The sequence below is a fragment of the Musca vetustissima genome, unplaced genomic scaffold (genome assembly GCF_032173495.1).
Source record: "Musca vetustissima isolate MV318-11 ecotype Yass unplaced genomic scaffold, APGP_CSIRO_Mvet_v1 utg11962, whole genome shotgun sequence".
NCBI classification, from domain to species: Eukaryota; Metazoa; Arthropoda; class Insecta; order Diptera; family Muscidae; genus Musca; species Musca vetustissima.
This window is the reverse complement of record NW_026878298.1, coordinates 78,195-99,698: the sequence shown is the minus strand read 5'-3', so window position 1 is coordinate 99,698 and position 21,504 is coordinate 78,195. Positions and strand designations below refer to the sequence as shown.

The 21,504-nt window shown below is 36.1% G+C and overlaps 1 protein-coding gene across 1 annotated transcript in view; it reads left to right on the top strand.

Moving 5' to 3' along the window:
- Positions 1-10,302: 10,302 nt before the first annotated feature.
- Positions 10,303-21,504, top strand: part of LOC133323107 (neuroligin-3-like) — a gene marked incomplete at its 3' end in the record, with an annotated part of 84,847 nt that continues 73,645 nt past the window's right edge. The window contains exon 1 of the mRNA XM_061532063.1: positions 10,303-10,507. The remainder of the gene's footprint in view (positions 10,508-21,504) is intronic.

Here is a 21,504-nt window from a genome sequence, read left to right as displayed (position 1 = left end):
AAGAGAGTAGTAGAACTTTATAAACTCTCATAAAATGCTACTGGACAGTTTTTTTTTTAGCACCAGTAACAAAACTGGAGTTGTATTTTTTGGGACATGATGCAGATGACGTTATGGAGTTCAGTTGCCAAAGTTTACATATATTTGCTTAGGAGGAGTTTAGTTGAAGTGAAAAGTCAGTACAGTAATTAAAAACAGTTTTAGAACAAAATAGGAAATATACAGTTTGAAAAGGTAGACGAAATACAATATGGGAGGAAAGGAGTAAAAATTTCTGTTTCCCAAAAATTTCTGTTTCACTCCACAACATTCAAACTCTGTTAAATATTGACTGTTTTATTATAATTACAATCATTCAAATTAGAAGGTAGGATCGCCTTTCCCATGGGAAAATTACTTGTAATTGTGACATATAAAGTGAATAGATAGCCCGAAAAAATAATTTTTTCGGTCAATTTCATCATCGAAATATCATCTGCCCGTCATCGTAAATGATATGTGTCGTCCTTGACGAAAACCGGAATCTCATGCAAAATTTCCTAGACATTAGCTCGAAATACGTAGACACCAGTAAGAATTTAATCATATCCAAGTTGATACAGCAATATATCAATATATAGTATCAATTTGAAGGTCAATCACTCTTCTCGTATATATCATAAATTTATCGGGTCCATGTTCTTCGGGAGAACAGATATACGTCGTAGCATACAAATTTAAAAATTTTTAACACAAAAAATTTGGGTCTATTTGGTCTGCAAAATATTGATCGATCTTCATCTATGTTAAATTGTACAGAAAGTTCAGGTCGCATTAATGATCCAAATTGGATGCAATTTGACACAGGTCACTTGCACACACACAAGGGGTTCGCCCTTGGAGAAGAATGTTTCAGATTTAGATATAGATCTCATATATAGTTTCGTCGGATTTTATGCGAATGGTGCACCAAACTCCCAATTTATTTGATTGAGATAAAATTTTGAACAGCGTCCATATAGATCCATATAGATGTATGCGAAGTTTGGTTGAAATCCTGTTGAAATCGGTTCAGATTTAGATATAGGTCCCTTAAACATTTCCTTGCAATTTTATGCAACTGGTGCCACGAGGAGCCTATTTTTATTCGCATATGTTTGTAATAAGCAACCTTTAAGGAAAGTAGTAAAGTCGGACTGGGCCGACTATATGATACCCTTCACTTTGTGCATATTCCACATATGTATCGTAACATATGTAGAATATATCTGAACCGATTTCAGGGAAACTTGTCAGAGACTAATTTATATTACAACAGTACGTTGTGTAAATCGGCCTAGCTATGTATATTTTCACGAAGCTTCGCAACATCATTCTAGACTTAATTCAGTACCCAATGCCAAAAGTCGTGCAAATCGAAAGATATATAGGGACTTACATAAAATCGGACGAAAATATATATGGGAGCTATATCTAAATCGGAACCAATTTACACGAAACTTAGCACACGTCATTCTAGCCTTAATTCAGTTGGCCATGACAAATTTCGTGCAAATCTAAATCTGAACCGATTTTCAAGAAATTTTACACACATCGTTCTAGACTTGACTCAGTACGCTATGCCAAATTTCGTGCAAATCGAAACATATATAGGTACTTTGGCGCACCATTTACTTTAAATCGGACAAAAATATATATGGGAGCTATATCTAAATCTGGACCGATTTCCAGGAAACTTAACACACATCATTCTAGACCTAATTAATTACGCTGTGCCAAATTTCGTGCAGATCGAAAGATATTTAGGGACTTTGGCGCACCATTTACTTTAAATAGGACAAAAATATATATGGGAGCTATATCTAAATCTGGACCGATTTCCAGGAAACTTAACACACATCGTTCTAGACATAATTCATTACGCTATGCCAAATTTCGTGCAAATCGAAAGATATATTGGGACTTTGGTGTCCCATTTACCTTAAATCAGACGAAAATCGGTTCAGATTTAGATATTGCGCCCAATATATATTTCCATCCGATTTAATGTAAATGGTGCACCAAAGTCCCTACATATCTTTCGGTTTGCACGCACTTTGGCATAAAGTACTGAATTGAGCCTAGAATGATATGTGCTAAGTTTCGTGAAAATCGGTTCAGATTTAGATATAGCTGCCATATATAGTTTTGTCCGATTTTAGGTAAATAGTGCACCAAAGTCACTTTATATCCTTCGATTTGAACGAAATTTGGTACAGCGTACTGAATTTGTTCTAGAATGATGTGTGTTAAATTTCCTGAAAATCGATTCAGATTTAAATATAGCTCACATATCTATTTTTGTCCGATTTAATGTAAATTGTGTATCAAAGTCCCTATATATTTTTCGATTTGCACGAAATTTGGCATAGGGTACTGATTGGAATCTAGAACGATGTGTGCTAAGTTTCGTGAAGATCGGTTCAGATTTAGATATAGCTCCCATATATATTTTCGTCCGATTTTAGGTAAATGGGGCACCAAAGTCCCTTTGTATCCTTCGATTTACATGAAATTAGGCATAGCATACTAAATTGAGTCTAGAATAATGTGTGTTAAGTTTCTTGAAAATCAGTTCAGATTTAGATATAGCTCCCATATATATTTTAATTTAGGTTATAATACATATTTAAATAAAATTCTTGTGATTATATTCTAGCAATTTAACAAACAATCATGTTTATAAAATCATATATACTTTGAAGACATACACTTCGAAGTATCCTACAACATGATTCTTAAATCCATCTACAACATCTGTCATTAGTTTTCCAAAAGAGTATTTAAAAGCACACACACATACACAAAACTTCATCCTATTTGTACGACACTTGTTTTGTTGGCAAGTTTTTATTTCATTAAGTATTCGACATTAAATTTTTATCACCACTATAGTTAATTTTAATGGCACTTTGTACGCAAACTATTGTTAATTTAAAGAAAGTTTAATGTGAAGTAAGGAATACAAATTAAAAACAAAAAAAACTATCCCCCAAAAAAAGTACTAAAGAGTTTGTTACGGTGCTTGATGGCATATGTTGCAAATGTGATTTCGTTTTTGCTAGGAAAGAAAAAAATTACTCTAAATTAGTCTTAAGCAGGAGCAGCAGCAGCAGCAGAAACTATAATTGTAGTAGTTGAACAACAACGGGTATAAAATGGGTGTGTGTGTGAGTGTTAACTAATGAAATCGTTTTGTGGTAACCAATGAAGCTCGATTTTCGTTGGAAGTGTGTGTGTGTGTATTTTCAGCACAGGTGAAATTAATTTATAGTAATTAGTTCTTTTTCGAAGGAATCATATCGTTATGGGAATGATGGTGTTGGTAATTTTATATTAGTAGGGATCATGGTTATATTTTTAGCAGAAAATTATTTTCCATTATTGACATACGAGCAAATAGCTGAAATTATTAATAAATTTTAGTTTCGTTTGAAAAATTGTGAAATTAATTAATAATTGTACGAATTCTCATTATTATTAAATTTATTTCTCAAATTAATTACAAGAAAACCCCGTTAATAAAGCAATTTCTGATTTCTGTGGGTGTTCAATATATCAACGTTAATGACTAAGTTTCATAACGGGACTGACTGGTCAACTTGCGTCAATGAAATAAACAACTGAAATAAATATATATATATATATATATATATATGGTGTCATATACTTTGTACGTACTTGCCGACCTTGATTTTCTAATATCAATATATTGTTATTATTTTAAAAAAAAACAACAACAACTACGCCAAAAACTTTTGAAAATCATCATTTCAGCTGCCAAACTTTACACACATTGTAAAACTCGTATTGACACTTTAAGTGTTAATTTAAGCAGCAAACTTTGGTTCATAGTATAAATATTGCTGTGCAAATGATTTGCCATAAATTTCTTAGAAATTTTCTTTAAACTCAAGAAATGCGATAGGACCAAGTCCTTGGGGCTTGAATTAATAACAGATGAGAAGGAACTTTTATAGTCTAATTGATTAATTTTCACCATCACACCTGAATGAAATATGCAAATTGCATGGTCAAGGTATTTTTAACAACCCTAGGGCTCTGCGAAACTTTAGTGTGAAAAAAATATAATTCTTTTTGGAAACAAATCGATTTTTTTAGTTTCTTATAGAATTGGGAAGGCGTTTGTATCAATTTTTAACAATGAAAATTGTCTTAGGAAAATGTAGTCTTATTTCCCATAAAAACCTAATTGGTAGCTTCTAAAACATGTATCTGCCTTTTATTTTCTGGAATGTGTGGGTCCTTCTGTATGAGGCTCTGAAGATTTATATTTTCAAAAAAAAGGTCTGAAGTATTATAATTTTTATCGAAGACCCACCCTCTGTTTGATGGTTCAATTATTTTCTCCAGCATGATTTACAGACTTTTAAATACTCTCAAACCATATGTAGAAATACTTTTTCCACTCCTATGGAGACACCACAAGAACATGGGTTTTGATCGCTTCCATAGCATTTTCTAGCGACAAAAATCATTAACCACTCATTATGCCCTGCACTACACTGTGGTACAGGGTATTATGTATTTGTGCATATGTTTGTAACAGGCACGTCCATCCGTCCGTCTATATCTCAATCTTGAATTGTAATTAAAGTATAGTTAGCTTTTATGATCCGAATGAAATTCCGATTTTAGGAAAATGGTGCACCAAAGTCCCCATATTTTTTTGTTTTGCACGAAATTTTGCATAGCGAGCTGGATTTAGTCTAGAATGATGTGTGCTAAATTGTTTGGAAATTGGTTCAAATGTGTATATAACTCCCACATATATTTTCCGCATACACGAATTTTTGCAAAGCGTACTGAATTGAGTCCAGATGTATGTCTGCTATGATTCGTAAAAATCGATCCCATATATATTTTCTTGCGATTTTATGTAAATGATGCAAAGTTTGCCCAATTAAGACCAATTCAAAAGACAATACCATATTGAGTCTGTTATCCGTGTGTTATTTTCGTAAAAATCGGTTCGGATTTAACTATAGACCCCATATATATGTTCGTCTGATTTTAGGAAAATGAAGACCCAATCTCTCATATTTGTCAGATTGACATGAACAAGGCCCTGATATTTTGTATTTTCTATAGAAGAACTTGATTCTTCTTAGTGGCCATTATGAACTTGGAAATATTGTATTTTCTATACTAAACCCAGAGGTATACTATTGTCCAGAGAAGCCTCAGAGGTCTTAATTTCCTATAGAAAATCTCTATTCGGCATAGAATGGTTGATGCCTATGTTTGTAGAAGGGCTCCCTCCCAAAATTCCCAAATTTCGTGCAAATCGAAAGATATATAGGGACTTTGGTACACAATTTACCTTAAACCGGACGAAAATATATATGGGAGCTATATCTAAATCTGAACCGATTTTCACGAAACTTCTCACACATCATCCTAGACTTAATTCAGTAGGCCATACCAAATTTCGTGCAAATCGAATACTTTTCAGAGACTTTGGTTCACCATTTACCTAAAATCGGACGAAAATATATATGGGAGCTATATCTAAATCTGAACCAATTTTCACGAAACTTTGCACACATCATTCTAGACTTAATTTAGTAGGCCACACCAAATTTCGTGCAAATCGAAACATATATAGGGACTTTAGTGCACCATTTACCATAAATCGGACGAAAATATATATGGGAGCTATATCTAAATCTGAACCGATTTTCCCCAATTTCAATAGGGTTCGTCCTTGGGCCAAATAAATAAGCTGTACCAAAATGCGACCTGTACTTTGTTTACAATTTAACATCAAGAGACGGACGGACGGACATGCATAAATCAACTCAGAAAGTGATTCTATGGATATTCTCAAAAGGAACCATGGGTCTATCTCGATTCCTTTTGCCTATTACAAACATATGCACAAATACATAATACCCTGTACCACAGTGTGGTGAAGGGTATAAATACCGTATGTTAATCGGCGAAGATGTCCTTCTGGTATTTTATCAAGAAGTCATCGTAGTCTTGTATAAAAATATATATCTTTGTGTTCTATTATGAAGACCTGATCGTTTTTCTATAAAGTTGACTTCCTCTACTTCTACTAAGAAAATTGTTAGCCTTCTACTATCAAGATGTCCTGATATGCCCCGAAAAGGGAATCTTTTCGCCTTCTATGAAATAGACCGGGTTTAGCATATTCTTCTATAAATTAGACCTCTTGGGTTTCTGGAGGTTTATTCTGGTCTGGTATTTTATAAAAAAACGTCTTAGTTTCTATAAAAAATATGTTGTGTTATATGAAGTCGATTTCCTCTCTTTCAAAAAAGTATGATTATTAGCCTCAGGGATATCTAACAAGAGAATCTCTTAATCTTCCATGAAAGAGTCCTCCTGGTAGCCAATAGAGAGGGCTACTAGTTCTTCATGAAGAACGTTTTTGATTTTCTATAAAGTAACATCATGGTCTTATTTGCTGTCTTTATGAGAATTTTATTCGTATTTTTTATAGAGGATACCACATAGTCAATATAGTAGACCTCTTGATCTTCCACAAATAAGGTCCCCTCATTTTCTATATGTCTGAATTTATTTTCATCTATAAATAAGTCGTGATAATCTTCGAATATTCCCACAAATTCAAAGAAAAGGAACTACTTTTGGTACCTTTTGAAAAATACCTCCTGGTCTTTACAGAAGACCAACGTCTTATTTTTATACCCTTCACCACACTGTGGTACAGGGTATTATTTTGTTGTGCATATGTTTATAACAGGCAAAAATAATAGAGGTAGGCCCATGGTTCCTTTTGAGAATATGCATAGAATCACTTTCTGAGTCGATTTATGCATGTCCGTCCGTCCGTCTGTCCGTCCGTCTGTTGGTGTTAAATTGTAAACAAAGTACAGGTCGCATTTATGATCCGAATTGGATGAAAATTGGCACAACTCATTTGTTTGGCCCAAGGACGAACCCTATTGAAATTGGGAAAAATCAGTTCAGATTTAGATATAGCTCCCATATATATTTTCGTCCGATTTAAGGTAAATGGTGTACCAAAGTCCCTATACATATTTCGATTTGCACGAAATTTGGCAGAACGTATGCAAAGTTCCGTGAAAATCGGTTCAGATTTAGATATAGCTCCTATATATATCTTCGTCCGATTTAAGGTAAATTGTGTACCAAAGTCCCTATATATCTTTCGATTTGCACGAAATTTGGCAGAGAGTACTGAATTAAGTCTAGAATGATATGTGCAAAGTTTCGTGACAATCGGTTCAGATTTAGATATAGCTCCCATATATAGTTTCGTCCGATTTAATGTAAATTGTATACCAAAGTCCCTATATCTCTTTCGATTTGCACGAAATTTGGCAGATCGTAATGAATAAGGTCTAGAATGATGTCTGCCAAGTTTCGTGAAAATCGGTTCAGATTTAGACATAGCTCCCATATATATCTTCGTCCGATTTAAGTTAAATTGTGTACCAAAGTCCCTATATATCTTTCGATTTGCACGGAATTTGGCAGAGCGTACTGAATTAAGTCTATAATGATGTGTGCAAAGTTTCGTGACAATTGGTTCAGATTTAGATATAGCTCCCATATATATTTTCATCCGGTTGAAGGTAATTGGTTCATCAAAGTCCCTATATATATTTCGATTTGCACGAAATTTGGCACAGCGTACTGAATTGCGTCTATAATAATGTGCGCTAAGTTTCATGAAAATCGGTAGATTTAGATATAGCTCCCAAATATAGTTATTTTAGCTAATTGGTGCACCAAAGTTCCTGGAAATCTTTTCATTTGCACGAATTTTGGCATAGCGTACTGAATTAGAACGATGTGTGCAAAAACGGGTCGTCTGTTAGGATACATATGTAGAATATACCCAAAGTGGTGAAGGGTATCATATAGTCGGCCCAGTCCGACTTTACTACTTTCCTTACGGGTTTTCTTATGGGAGACTTTCTCTGTACCAACCAAAAAATTACCCAACCATTTAAAAAAATATCCTTGTTCCTTACTAAGAAGACCTTGTATTCTTGTGTGGAACGATTGAAAACTACTGAACATTTTCCCTCCAAAAATCCCATTAGCGGGTATTTTAACCATTGATCTATATTGCAATGTGAGAAATTTCAGAATATTTAGAACTATATAGAAGGTATCTACAGCGAGTTGTTTCAAAATTTCTCTGGGAGAAGGTATTGTTGGAAAATGAGGCGAGGACCTACATTATTATTTTACAAAAATTTTGGGACTGACATTTTATACGGAGGCTACCTCAAAGCATTCAATATCCCGTTTTTAATGACCAACATCCTAGATGTACTCTCCACTCTATTATAAGTCTATAGAAATTTCTATCATAACAAAATAAATTTTTAATTTGAAATATATACAAAAAACACCAGCCCCTTTGAATTTTCCTCGATCCGAACTGTAATTTATTACCCAATAACCTTTCGCGGTTATTATTTGCCAGCAAATCAAATGGAAAATTTCATTTTCCCCTTCGTTTTTTTGCAATTGTTTTTCTATTTTATTTACAAGCAATTTAATAACAATTTATTAACAGCAACAAAAAACTTTCCCTCTTTTATTTACAGATCTGATTTGATGATTTTCAACAAACTGCTACAATGTAAAAAACTTGAAACAATAATGAAAAACCAATAAAAATTCACAACACAAAACGAAAATAGGGAAAAGGAAAGGGTGAGAGAGCGAGTTACCAATAAAACAATTGAATAACTGCAATACACAGAGAGAGAAACCCTATCGCAGTTTGTTTCCAAAAAAAATTAAATGCTTACAAAAGAAACGAACAAAGAAAGCCACTTGAAAAAATCAGAGGCAAAAAAAATCGAATGAAATGAAATTTAATAAACCTTTAACGAAATTACAATAATAAAAAACACAAGCAGTGCTACAATAGATTCGTTTAATACGAATCGTATTTCCCATCAGCAGCTGCAGCATCATCAGTGGGTCGCCTCACAGAAAAACAAAATAAACGTGGTAAAACGCTCAGAACTCAATACCCACAGAAGCCAACACCCAGCACTTAGTGGTTACAAATTCTCAATTTGGTATTCGATTCTATGAAAACAATTGCATTTGACAGCCAGCAATCTGTTACAAATGTTGTTGTTGTTGTTTTGTCAATTGCCTCAATGCAAGTGGGACAAGAACAGCAGCACCGCCAACAACAACAGCAACTACAAGAATTTAGTATAAATTTGTAACAATAAATGAATGGAATTGCCTGCAGTTTTTTGTACATCAATGCACCCACACACACACATAGCAAATGAAAAGAGAATAAAATAGAAATAAATTGAAAAGAAACGAAACCCCGCTAATCCAGACAGACAGACAGACTGAATGAAACCCAGAGGGTCACAAAATAAATACACCACTACTGCAACAACAACGCACTGCAAAAGAAATAACAACAACAACAACACGAACACAGAACGCCAATAATCAACATTATGTGGCTGAATAACTGCAATTGCTTGACAACGAGTCAGGCATCATTGGCATCCTCGTCGTTGTCGTCCTCATCCTCGTCAACATTGGCAACATCACTGCCAACAGCAACAACAACACAAACGACAATGGGGGCGTTGGCGTCGAATTCAACGACGACGAAAACAACGGCGATAACAACAGCGTCAGGAACAACAACAACAACAAAAACCACCACAACTATTAGAGCCTGCAAAAAATGCCATGAGGCAACACAGACGTTGACATCACCATCAGCAAAAACAACAACCACAACAGCATCAACTATTTTATCGAAACGAAAAACATTGTCAATTTACAGAAAATCATTGACAACGACCGGATCAGAGTCAACGTGGCCCACATCGGCGGGTGCATTAACATCACCACCAACATTGTCCGTAGCATCTGCAGCGGGAACAACCAACCACATGCCATCAATAATTTCAGCAACAAATTTAACAGAGACTGCAACACCAACAGCCAAAACAGCAGCCGCCTCAACAAGCTGTCATAGCTTGGCGGCACTTACAACAATCAGGCCCACCTCCACTCCCGCCCCATGCAGTAAAACGCCTCCCACATCAATAACAACGGCATCTACGGCATCAGGATACTCATCCACATCCTCATCAGCATCGTCACCATGCTGGTGGTTGGGCTCACTGCAACCTCATCATCTTCTCAGCTTGCCACAATTCCTACAACATCGATGTGGCAGCAACAGCCGCCACATAACCATCACCACCGCCACAACTGCACTACTGGTTATATTCGTCACGCTCGTCACACTGCCGCCCGCTGCTTTTGTCAATGCCTCAACATTGGATATTTATAAAAATGCCCGATTGGGTCATCGCATCGTTCAGACCCGTTACGGACGATTGCATGGCCTAATATTGCCATTGGACAACTATCGATATCTGCGTTCGGTGGAGGTATTTTTGGGTGTACCCTATGCCACGCCACCGACCAAACAAAATAGGTAAGTTAAATATTTATGAAAGACACACACCCACAGGCCTTCTCCGCCCCAATTGTAAACAAAAACATTGTGGCATACAACAATAACAATAACATCAACCGGGAGAGAGAAACAAGAGTAACAAAAACAAAACCAGCAGCGGCAAAAATAACAACAACAACGGCATACTTTAATGTAATCACAAACAAATGGGTATTAAGGCGAGCAATGAAAGGGTTCGGTCATAATTTTAATATTTAGTGAAATATGTCGGAATAATTAAAGTTTTAAAGACCAAACCAGTGGGTGGCGGAACTATGTTGGGTTAGAATAAAATATTAGAGGAAAAAGTTAAAAATAGAATTTTATATAGGAAATAGGAGTCCTCAGGGCCTTACATTGAAAATAGAAGTTTTCAGGGCAATATCAATAGACCTCAGGGTAAACAAAAGCAGTAGACTCCAGGGCCGCATATGAACAAGAAAATACCATAGAGTTTTCTATAGACAATTAATGATCAGAGGTTTTTTTTATAGAAAACAAAAAAGAATAGATGTAAACTCAGATATCAGACCGGAAAACTATGTTCAATAAAATTCCACAATGTTACAAAATTATGTAAATCGATTTAAAGCAAATATCAATTGGACTCCTGTTGAATAATTGGTGCGCAATTAACACGAAGTCGATCAGAAATGTATATGTGCTATGTTTGTTCTTCTACAAAACTCAATTAAGACATTCTATGCTCAATTTTGAACGTTGTGTAAAATGTCATATCAATCTGACAAACATGAGAAGTTTGACACCATCGGACGAAAATATATATAGAAGCTATATCCTAATATGAACCGATTTCAACGAAACTTGTCATAGGTTAGCTTATACTAATTTCAGTACGTTTTCTTCCTATCGACCATGTTTTGACACACCTTAGACTATACCAACATCTGTACGACGAACAAAATTACGTGCCAATCGGCCCAACTTAGCGTCTTTGGTGCAACATTTACCTAAAATCGGACGACAATATATATTGGAACTACATCTAAACCTGCACCTATTTCAATATACCTTGACACACATTAGCCTGTACAAACTTCACTAGGTTGTACAAAATTTTGTGCCAATCGTCCCAAGTTTATCTCTTTGGTGTTTTATTTACTTAAAATCTATATCTAAATCAGAATCGATTCTAATAAAACTTGGCAATCATTAGGCTATTTTAACTTCACTACGTTGTGCAAAATATCGCGTCAATTGGCCTAACTTTGATCCTTTGGTACACCATTTGCAAAAAATCGGACGAAAATATATATAGGAGCTATGTCTAAATCTTAACCGATTTTCACGAAACTTACCGCACATCATTCTAGACCCAATTCAGTATGCTATGCTAGATTTCGAGCAAATCGAAAGAAATATAGGGCCTTTGGTTCCCCATTAACATAAAATGGGACGAAAATATATATGGGAGCTATATCTAAATCTGAACCGATTTTCACGAAACTTACTACACATCATTCTAGACCCAATTCAGTACGATATGCCAAATTTCGAGCAAATCGAAAGAAATATAGGGCCTTTGGTTCCCCATTAACATAAAATCGGACGAAAATATATATAAATCCGAAACGATTTTCACGTAACATAACGCACATAATTCCAGACCCAATTCAGTGCGCTATGCCAAATTTCTTGCAAATCGAAAGAAATATAGGGCCTTTGGTAGATATGGAAGCTATATCTAAATCTGAACCGATTTCCCCGAATCTTAGCACACATTACTCTAGACTCAAATCAGTACGCTATGCCAAATTTTGTGCAAATTGAAGGATATATAGGAACTTTGGTGCACTATTTACCTCAAATCGGTCGAAAATATATATGTGAGCTATATCTAAATCCGAACCGATTTTCACGAAACTTAACGCACATCATTCCAGACCCAATTCAGTGCGCTATGCTAAATTTCATGCAAATCGAAAAAATATAGGGCCATTGGTACACTATTTACAAAAAAATCGCGCGAATATATATGGACTCTATATCTAAATCTGAACCGATATTCACGAATCTTAGCACACATTACTCTAGACTCAAATCAGTACACTATGCCAAATATCATGGAAATCGAACGATTTTCACGAAATTTTACACGCATAATTGTAGACTCAATTCAGAACGCTATGCTAAATTTCGTGCAAATCTTAAGAAAAATAGGAACTTTTGTTCACCATTTACAGAAAAACCGACGAACAAATATATGCGAGCTATATCAATAAGTGAGCTGTGTCAAAATCTGAACCGATTTTTCCCAATTTCAATAGGGTTCATCCTTGGGCCAAAAAAGTGAGCTGTGCCAAATTTCATCCAAATGGGATCATAAATGCGACCTGGACTTAGTTTGCAAGATGGAGGACATTCATAAACCGACACAAAGACATTATACCCTGTACCACAGTGTGGTGAAGAGTATACATATATAACGCTTTATCGGCTCTACAAGCCAGAAAATTGAATTCCTGACCCATACTGATCAAGTTAGTTTTACTACCGTTCACCTAATTCCTTTTGATCCAATCGTCCATTTTGATTGTACCGTTCATTGACCGAATGTACCAATGAACGATTGAAATATAATCAACTATGGAACTAAAAGGCAGGCCTAGTTCCTTTTGTGGAGCGAGCCGCAAAAGATCGAACTGTATCAGGAACGAAATTACTTAACTCTATAGAGAACATCCTTTTTCCTAAAAGATAATACCCGACTTATAGTCCACGATAGTTTGTTTTATAGTTTGTTGTTATTTATTATCCCATTACAGCATTTAAACCTTATTTGGTCATTAGCGTTTTCCAAAATATTCCACCGTAATAAACTAAGTTCAGATGTTATATCCTAACAATGGACTCTCAGCAATTATATCTTTTAAAACTAACTTTGGTGATGGAGGTTATGTAGCTAATACTCAACGTCCTTCAAATATAGATACATTTATAAAATTCCGCCTACCATTTCCCATATACATGATTTAATGTTATAGTTTATGGTTTTATCCTTTTTCGTCCTTCCTTCTATTTCGGAATCATATTAGTACATACCACAAAAGGACAAAACCATATTTCAAAAAAAAAAAAAAAAAACAGGCAATGGATATAACCCAAAGTGTTAATGAATGCGAAACATTTATTTAGGCTAACATCCTTCCTCTCTCGATATGGCCTTCGACTATTCATGTTAACATTCGTTGTTGCTGTTGCCATTCTGGGTACATTTATCCAGCCACCAACAAAAATATTGGTCATAAGTCATAAAATATTATTGAGTTTTGTTTGTTTTGCTTTTTATGTGCTTCTCATGTTCTCAGCATGGCCAGCACGTTTTATGGTCCTTAATTTTTTGTTATGGTTTTATTTGACTGTTTCTGTTTCGTGGCGATATTTTTCTAAACTTTGTCAAAAAAAAAGTCGAACAAGAGCTGACATTGAAATGTTAAAGTTTTTAGGCATTTTTCACAATTCGCTTTATAGCCTTTGATTCGAACACAACACACAAATAAATAGACGTCAATTTTTATTGCCTGCAAAAAAAAGTTTATGATTTTTTTCAGTTTCTCTCATTTTCCTTTTGTTTCGTTGTGGCGTTTTGGAGATGAATATGACGACAGTGTGTCTATTGAAGACATAAACATATTATCGAAATTGTCGACATGATTTAATTAAATTTGTGTTTATACCCTACATAACTATGTTGTCAGGGTATTATAGCTTTGTGGGAAATATTGGTCTTAGACCCCCCTTTAGGTATACCGATCGTCATATCTCGACTAGCTGAGTCGATCTAGACATATGTGTCCGTCCGTCTGTCCATTGTAATTTGTAAACACGATACAGGCCACAGTTATGGACCAATCTTCACGAAATTTTGCATGTATCACGGGTTCTGGCCAATGGGGTCTTAATTGGCCAGAACCCATCATATTGCTTTTGTTAAAGATCGGTTAATATTTAGGGTATGAAATGGACCAAATACTTATTTTTTGTTCGTTTTTCTGGTCGCTCCAGAGGCCGTAATTATTGCCCGAACATCGTGAAATTTTACATGGGGAAGAATAAGCTCCCCTGCTTTGATAAAGATTGGTCAATATTTAGCGTGTCATATCGGACATATTTTGACACACCTTATTAGCCTAAGGTGTGTCAAAATACTACACTAACATCTGTACGACGAACAAAATTGCGTGCCAATCAACCCAACTTAGGGTCTTTGGTGCACCATTTACCTAAAATCGGACGAAAATATATATGGGACCTACATCTAAATCTGAACCGGTTTCAGTTTACCTTGACACACATTAGCTTATATCATGCAAATCGAAAGTAAATAGGGCCTTTGGTTTTCCGATAACATAAAATCGGTCGAACATATATATGGGAGCTATATCTAAATCTGAACCGATTTTCACGAAACTTAGCACACATCATTGTAGACTCAGAACGCTATGCTAAATTTCGTGCAAATCGTAAAGAAATGGACCCTGACTTTTATGTGAAAAGTTACAAAATTTGTATTATATGGCGTATATATTTGCCCCTGAAGGACATAGACCCAAGAAGTTGATAGTATATCCAAGAGGAGTGGTTGACCTTCAAATTGATACCAAATTGATACCATTGTCCTATGTACTCAGATGTGGGAGTTATACTTAAATATTCACAGGTGCTTACGTATTCATATATTATTTAGGAAGCGAAAATATAGCGCTGATCGCCTTGAAATTTTCCATGAGATTCCAGCTGTGGTCAAGGACAACGCCTATAATTTTCGGTGATGATCAGATAATAATTTTGGGATGAAGTAGACCGAAAACATATTTTTTTTTTTGTATTTTTTCGATTCGTTCTATAGACCACAATTATAAGCCGAACATTACAACACAGCTCACGGTGAAAGGAATCTGGACAAGTAATTAGAAGGGCTATACTGAATATTAGTAATATTCGGAATATATGTCAGTGTAAGGAAGAGGTGCTCTTGACCTCTAATCTGGCAAGAGGGTGCAAAAATCACGAAATATTTCCCAAGCTCGAAATAAACATAAGCAAAAAGGTAGAGTTCCGTGGAAGTTGTGTAGGGTATCGTATGGTCGGCCCCGTCCGACTATACTGCTCCGCTCACTGGTTTTCAGATATTGTTGTTGTAGTTGTGAAATTTTCCATGAGATTCCAGCTGTGGTCAAGGACAACGCCTATAATTTTCGGTGATGATCAGATAATAATTTTGGGATGAAGTAGACCGAAAACATATTTTTTTTTGTATTTTTTCGATTCGTTCTATAGACCACAATTATAAGCCGAACATTACAACACAGCTCACGGTGAAAGGAATCTGGACAAGTAATTAGAAGCGCTGTACTGAATATTAGTAATATTCGGAATATATGTCAGTGTAAGGAAGAGGTGGTGCTCTTGACCTCTAATCTGGCAAGAGGGTGAAAATATCACGTACTATTTCTCAGGCTCGAAATAAACATCCGCAAAAAGGTAGAGTTCCGTGGAAGTTGTGTAGGGTATCGCATGGTCGGCCCGTCCGACTATACTGCTCCGCTCACTGGTTTTCAGATATTGTTGTTGTAGTTGTGTATATAAATTCTATTATTGAAGGTGAATTAATTGAATAGCAATAACAAAGAATAGACCCATGGTTCCTTTTGGAGGTAGTTAGTTATGTAGTCGGATTGGGCCAACTATATGATACGCTTTACCAATTTTTACTATATTCAAGAGATGCATGACATAAAAGTGAACTACATTATATGATCTGTGTCTAAATGTGAACCGACTTAACCGTACGATCAATAACCGGGTATATTTGTACTTTACTATGTTAGAGGGTATATTAATTTAGTTTTCCGTTTGTAACTCATCTAAATAATACTTTCCGACCCTATAAACTATATATATATATATATATATATACATGCCCATCTGTCTGTGGACATCATTCTAGCCTCTAAACGAATTGAGATAAATCGAAAAAAGTGCATAGAGTTGTCTTTTGTCTGCAAACAGGTTAAGTTCGAAGGCTACTCCCCAAATTTGGGGTTCTTGAGCGCGTTTTTAAAACGAATTCGCTGAAATTTGGTACAATGGGTTCTGGTAGCCCACATATAACGGTAGTCTAAATTTTCGGTATTTTGGAGTTCTTTAGGGTGCTTTTCAAACGAATTCGCTTACATTTGATACAATGAGATCATCTTTGATACATCAATCCACACACATATTCTCGGTAACCTATGCCAAATTCCATGCCATTTGGACAGATTTTGATTCGTTTTTTGTGCAATGGGACACAATTTAATTTTTTAGTGGACGATTTGCTACAAATCGGACGAAAATAAATATGGGAGCTATATCTAAATATGAACCGATAACAATAAAACTTGACACACGTTAGACTATCCTAACTTCAGTACATTGTACAAAATTTCGTGCCAATCGGGCTAAATTTGACTTTTTGGTGCATCATTTGCCATAAAATCGGATGAAAATAGGTTAAGTTAGGTTTGGGGATGTACAGTCACTTATGTGGCTGCAGCATTCTGAGGCCGGTTATGTCCGTTGTGATCATCCACACGAAGAGATATAGTGAAGAAAAGAGACAAAGACAGATCTGTAGGGGAGAGAAGATTAGGGAATTAAAGGAGAGTTGAGTTGATCTTACAAAATTAAATGAAGGATTAATGAAGGTCGATGGCTCTAGGAGTCAGACAGAAGATGTGTTACATGTCAAGGTTGTATGTTCCTAACCACGTTATGTTTCTGATCATGCTGTAGATTAGAGCAGGTTCGGTTGTTGAGATACTGTAGAAAATGAGCACCCACTAGTCTGTGCCGCCTGTAAGCCAGGGCTGGACAATAACACAGGAGATGCTCAATTATCTCCGTTTCCTCCTCGTCAACGCAAAGTCTGCAGTAATCAATTGCATCAAGATCCCATTTACTAGTAAAAGCCCTGATGTTGCAGTGACCAGTAATGATTCCCGTCATCTTTGCTTTCCTCAGGTTCTACAGTGAGTGCGTTCTTTTGGTAGACAGAGTCGGCCAAATGGATCTTAACACGTTGCACCTAGGTTCGTTGTGCCAAAGTTCTTTGACGAAAGAGCCTGCCAAAGAATGCCTTCCGATAAAAAAGACATATGGGTGGTTTGATTGAGTCATCAGTTTCTAGATCGGTAGATTGAGATCCTCGTCTAGCTAGTTCGTCCGCTCTTTCATTACCCAAGATGTCACAATGTCCTGGTAGCCAACACAACCGATAGCTATAGGTAAGTTCTTCCAGAGCTGCTCTACACTTGAGGACGGCTTCGGATTTGATGTAACAAGATTTGATGGCTTTATGAGCCGCTTGACTATCCACAAAGATTGGGACCGGTTCAACGACCTATGCATCCAGACTTTTTATCAATTCCGCTGCCTTCCAGATCGCGAAGATTTCAGCTTGAAAAACACAACAGTTGCAATCCAGCTTGTAGGTTAACACAAGGCCTAACCTTTCACAGTAGACGCCTGCCCCATTACTTTCTTCCATGTTGGATCCGTTCGTATAGAAGGCCAGACCGTCCAGAGGAGGGTTACTTCGTTTCCAGTCGTCTCTACTAGGAATAACGACATCTACATCGTCAAATCTCAGGATTGGTGATATATAGTCGCTTAGTTTAGCGCGTTGGTCCAATGCCATATCTGGTTCATTCAGAATACTACTATGCCCAAAGGTACAGTTCCGCCAGAGTTTTGGTTCGTGCAGCCTTAGGGCGCTACACTGAGGCTGAGGCCCAGAGGCTTGAAGTACAGCATTGCGTTCAGAGCTGCTTCTGGCATACTCCTTATGGCTCCTGTAACTAAAATTGCGGCGTCTCTTTGTACCTTGTATAATTTACTGGATGTCGACTTGAGGCTCAGACAGTTTCACCAAATGGGCCTCACCACAGTGTTATACAGCCAGTGTATGTCGATGGTTTTAGTCCCCAAATTTTCCCAATAGAGTTCTTGCATGCATAGAGTGCAATCATCCCTCTCTTCGCCCGCTCCTCAACGTTTCTTCTCCATCGTAGTTGACAGTCCAGAATTGTGCCGAGGAGCTATATCTAAATCTGAACCAATTTTCACCAATTTCAATAGGGGCAAATAAATGGTATGTGCCAAATTTCATCTAATTCAGATAATAAATGCGACCTGCACTTAGTTTACAATTTAATATGGACAGACGTACGAACGGCCATGCATAAAACGACTCAGAAAGTGAATTTTTGCGTACTTTCAAATGGAACCATGAGCCTATCTCGTTTTCTTATGTTTGTTACAAACATATTCACACATTGTGGTAAAGGGTATAACAAAAACAATTTAATATACACTTCATCTTCATACATTCCATGAGAAATTCCTTTCCTTATATACTTTTCCTTCCTTTAAATACATTTTCATCTAATTTAAAAAAATATCAACATTTTAAAATACTTTTTCTTTATATTGACGTACCCCCTAACCTTTATATGCACCCCACCCCATTTGACTATCTACAAAAAAAAAACGGTATCATTTTTTATGATTATTGTTATTATTATTTGCTGTCATTTATCATTTTTGTTTACAAAACCTTCACGCAAATATAATTTAAGTCCTTAGTTCCGTTGCGTTCCGCAACTGTTTTCATTCCCCCACAATGGTGGAAGGGGGTTGGAAACAAAGTCCAACAGCTGTTGCTATTACTAATTCCCCGTGTTACTTGTTATTTGGTTGGCCTGTTGTTGATATTCACAATTGCCAGCAATTGAAAACACACAACAACAACAGAAAAGTGAGAAAAAATTCTACTTTGCTGGTATTCAGTGTTGCACGCAATTAAGGGAATTTTGTGAACACACACATACAAAAATATAAATACAAATAATAATAAAAAATTATTTCCCTTTTTTGTCAACAACAAACAAAGAACAAAAAACTTAAACACTTCAAGAAAAAAAAACTGAAAACGCACACAAAACCTTACAGGTGGGGCAGGCGCGTAAAATAAGCTACCATTGCACGCCAATAATTCCGGAGAACAAAACAACAAAAACGAAATATAAAACAGGAAAGCATATAATGTTAAGCGGATCATGTCTTGTTGTTATTTGCCAGTGTTGTTGTGTTGTCATTGTCGCTGCGGGAACAAATGTTATCAAAATAACACCTCCGACAAAAAAACACACACAAACTTTGCGGCAAATAAATTAAACTAACAGATATTCTTATGGCAATTGAGGCATACATAATTTGAATTCAGCGAATTTGCTGATTGGGGTGTGAGGATAGAGCGTGTGGAATTTCTTTCAGATTTTTTGGGAGAGTTTTTTTTTATTTGAGGTTTACAAATAGTGTGCAATTACAAAAATGTACAACAATAACTGGTGAATATTGTGGTAAATTGAAATAGGTTTCCATGACGGATAAATAATTATTGGTGGTGGAAATTAATGTTTTTCCGATAAGGCTTGAATTTTTGTTTTATAGAGGAGGAATAAAAACAAGTTCCTTAATTTGCTTTACCATGAAGTAAATATTTAAAATATCCAAAATTTATCGGCACTTTGGAGACATTGTTCAGCCTGAGGACTCTCATTTTGAAAAAATGAAACAGGCCCTTAGAAAAGGTACATTCAAGAAGACACTTACTCACCCAGGGCATATATCAAATGAATGAAAATTGCCCTTAGAAAAGTTCTGTGAAGACATTGTTTATCCACCAAAATCCCCAATTTACAGCCATTTCGCACTGCTAATGCTATAGTTTCTTTAGTCCATCAAAATACCTATAAAAGGGTTGGACCTATGTAGCATGTCTAAATGTAATCTCTTCATTCAATTCTTTTATAAAAAATTATATGTTTTTGAACCACATATCCTATATAGAAAATATCCTGACCTTCAACTCATTCGAATATATGGAAAACACAAAAAACTCAGTTCGTCTGGAATTCGACATATGTATGATGGGTTTCCTGGTCGTAGTTTCTCTACATTTTATTTCAACGTCGTAACAAAATACTTCTCACAGATCATCAGCTCATAACTGAAAGAATTTACGGCGCTCATCTTCTGGCTTTCTCTGGAAGCATGTCTGACCTTGAATTCATCAACAAAGGACAGCTAAGCCTTCTGGAAGAATGACAGGAAGCCTACTTTCTACACCATAGTATCTCCCGGCCTTTATTTCAAATTCAGATTATCTTTGAAAGACTTCGAAGGCATCAGATACTCTCTGAAAATTCGTAGGCCTCTCACTCCTCCATATACTTCCCAACCCCGATAACCCATCTCCGAAAAAAATGGTTTTCAGTTTTTCTGTTCAATAATTCAGGTCTTGAAGACCTGGCCCTACGAAGTATTGACTCGCATATAAAGACTACTTATAAAGGACTACCTTCAGCTATCTTGTCTCAATTCGTCTATATAGTCTCAGTTTCCTTAAATTGTACATGCCTCTGACTCTCTGCTCTACAGAGATTCTCTTCAGCTCGCCAATAAGGGTTCGTCTACAAGGGTTCTCCATAGTTCGTTCATAGAGACTCCATCCAACTCCTCTATAGAGGCCCTCTTAGCTCGACTATAGAATACTATCTTCAGATCGTCCAAATAGAGTCCCTTCAGTTCGTCTATGAAGACTCCTACCAGCACTATGTTCAATCTCGCCTATAGAAGAGTCTCTTCACCTTGCCTAAAAAATACTTCCTTCAGTTCCTTTAAAAAGACTTATTTTATCTATACTTGAAAAAGACTCCCTTCAGCTCATCTATAGGGAATGCCTTCAGCTCGTCTTTAGAAAACTCTATTAAGTTCATCTATAGAGACTACCTCTGTTTGTCTGTAGATATACCCCTCAGCCCGAGTATAGGTACTACCTTCAACACGTTTATAGATACTCTTTCTGCTCGTCTATAAAAGACTCTATTGAGCTCTTCTATAGAGACTAC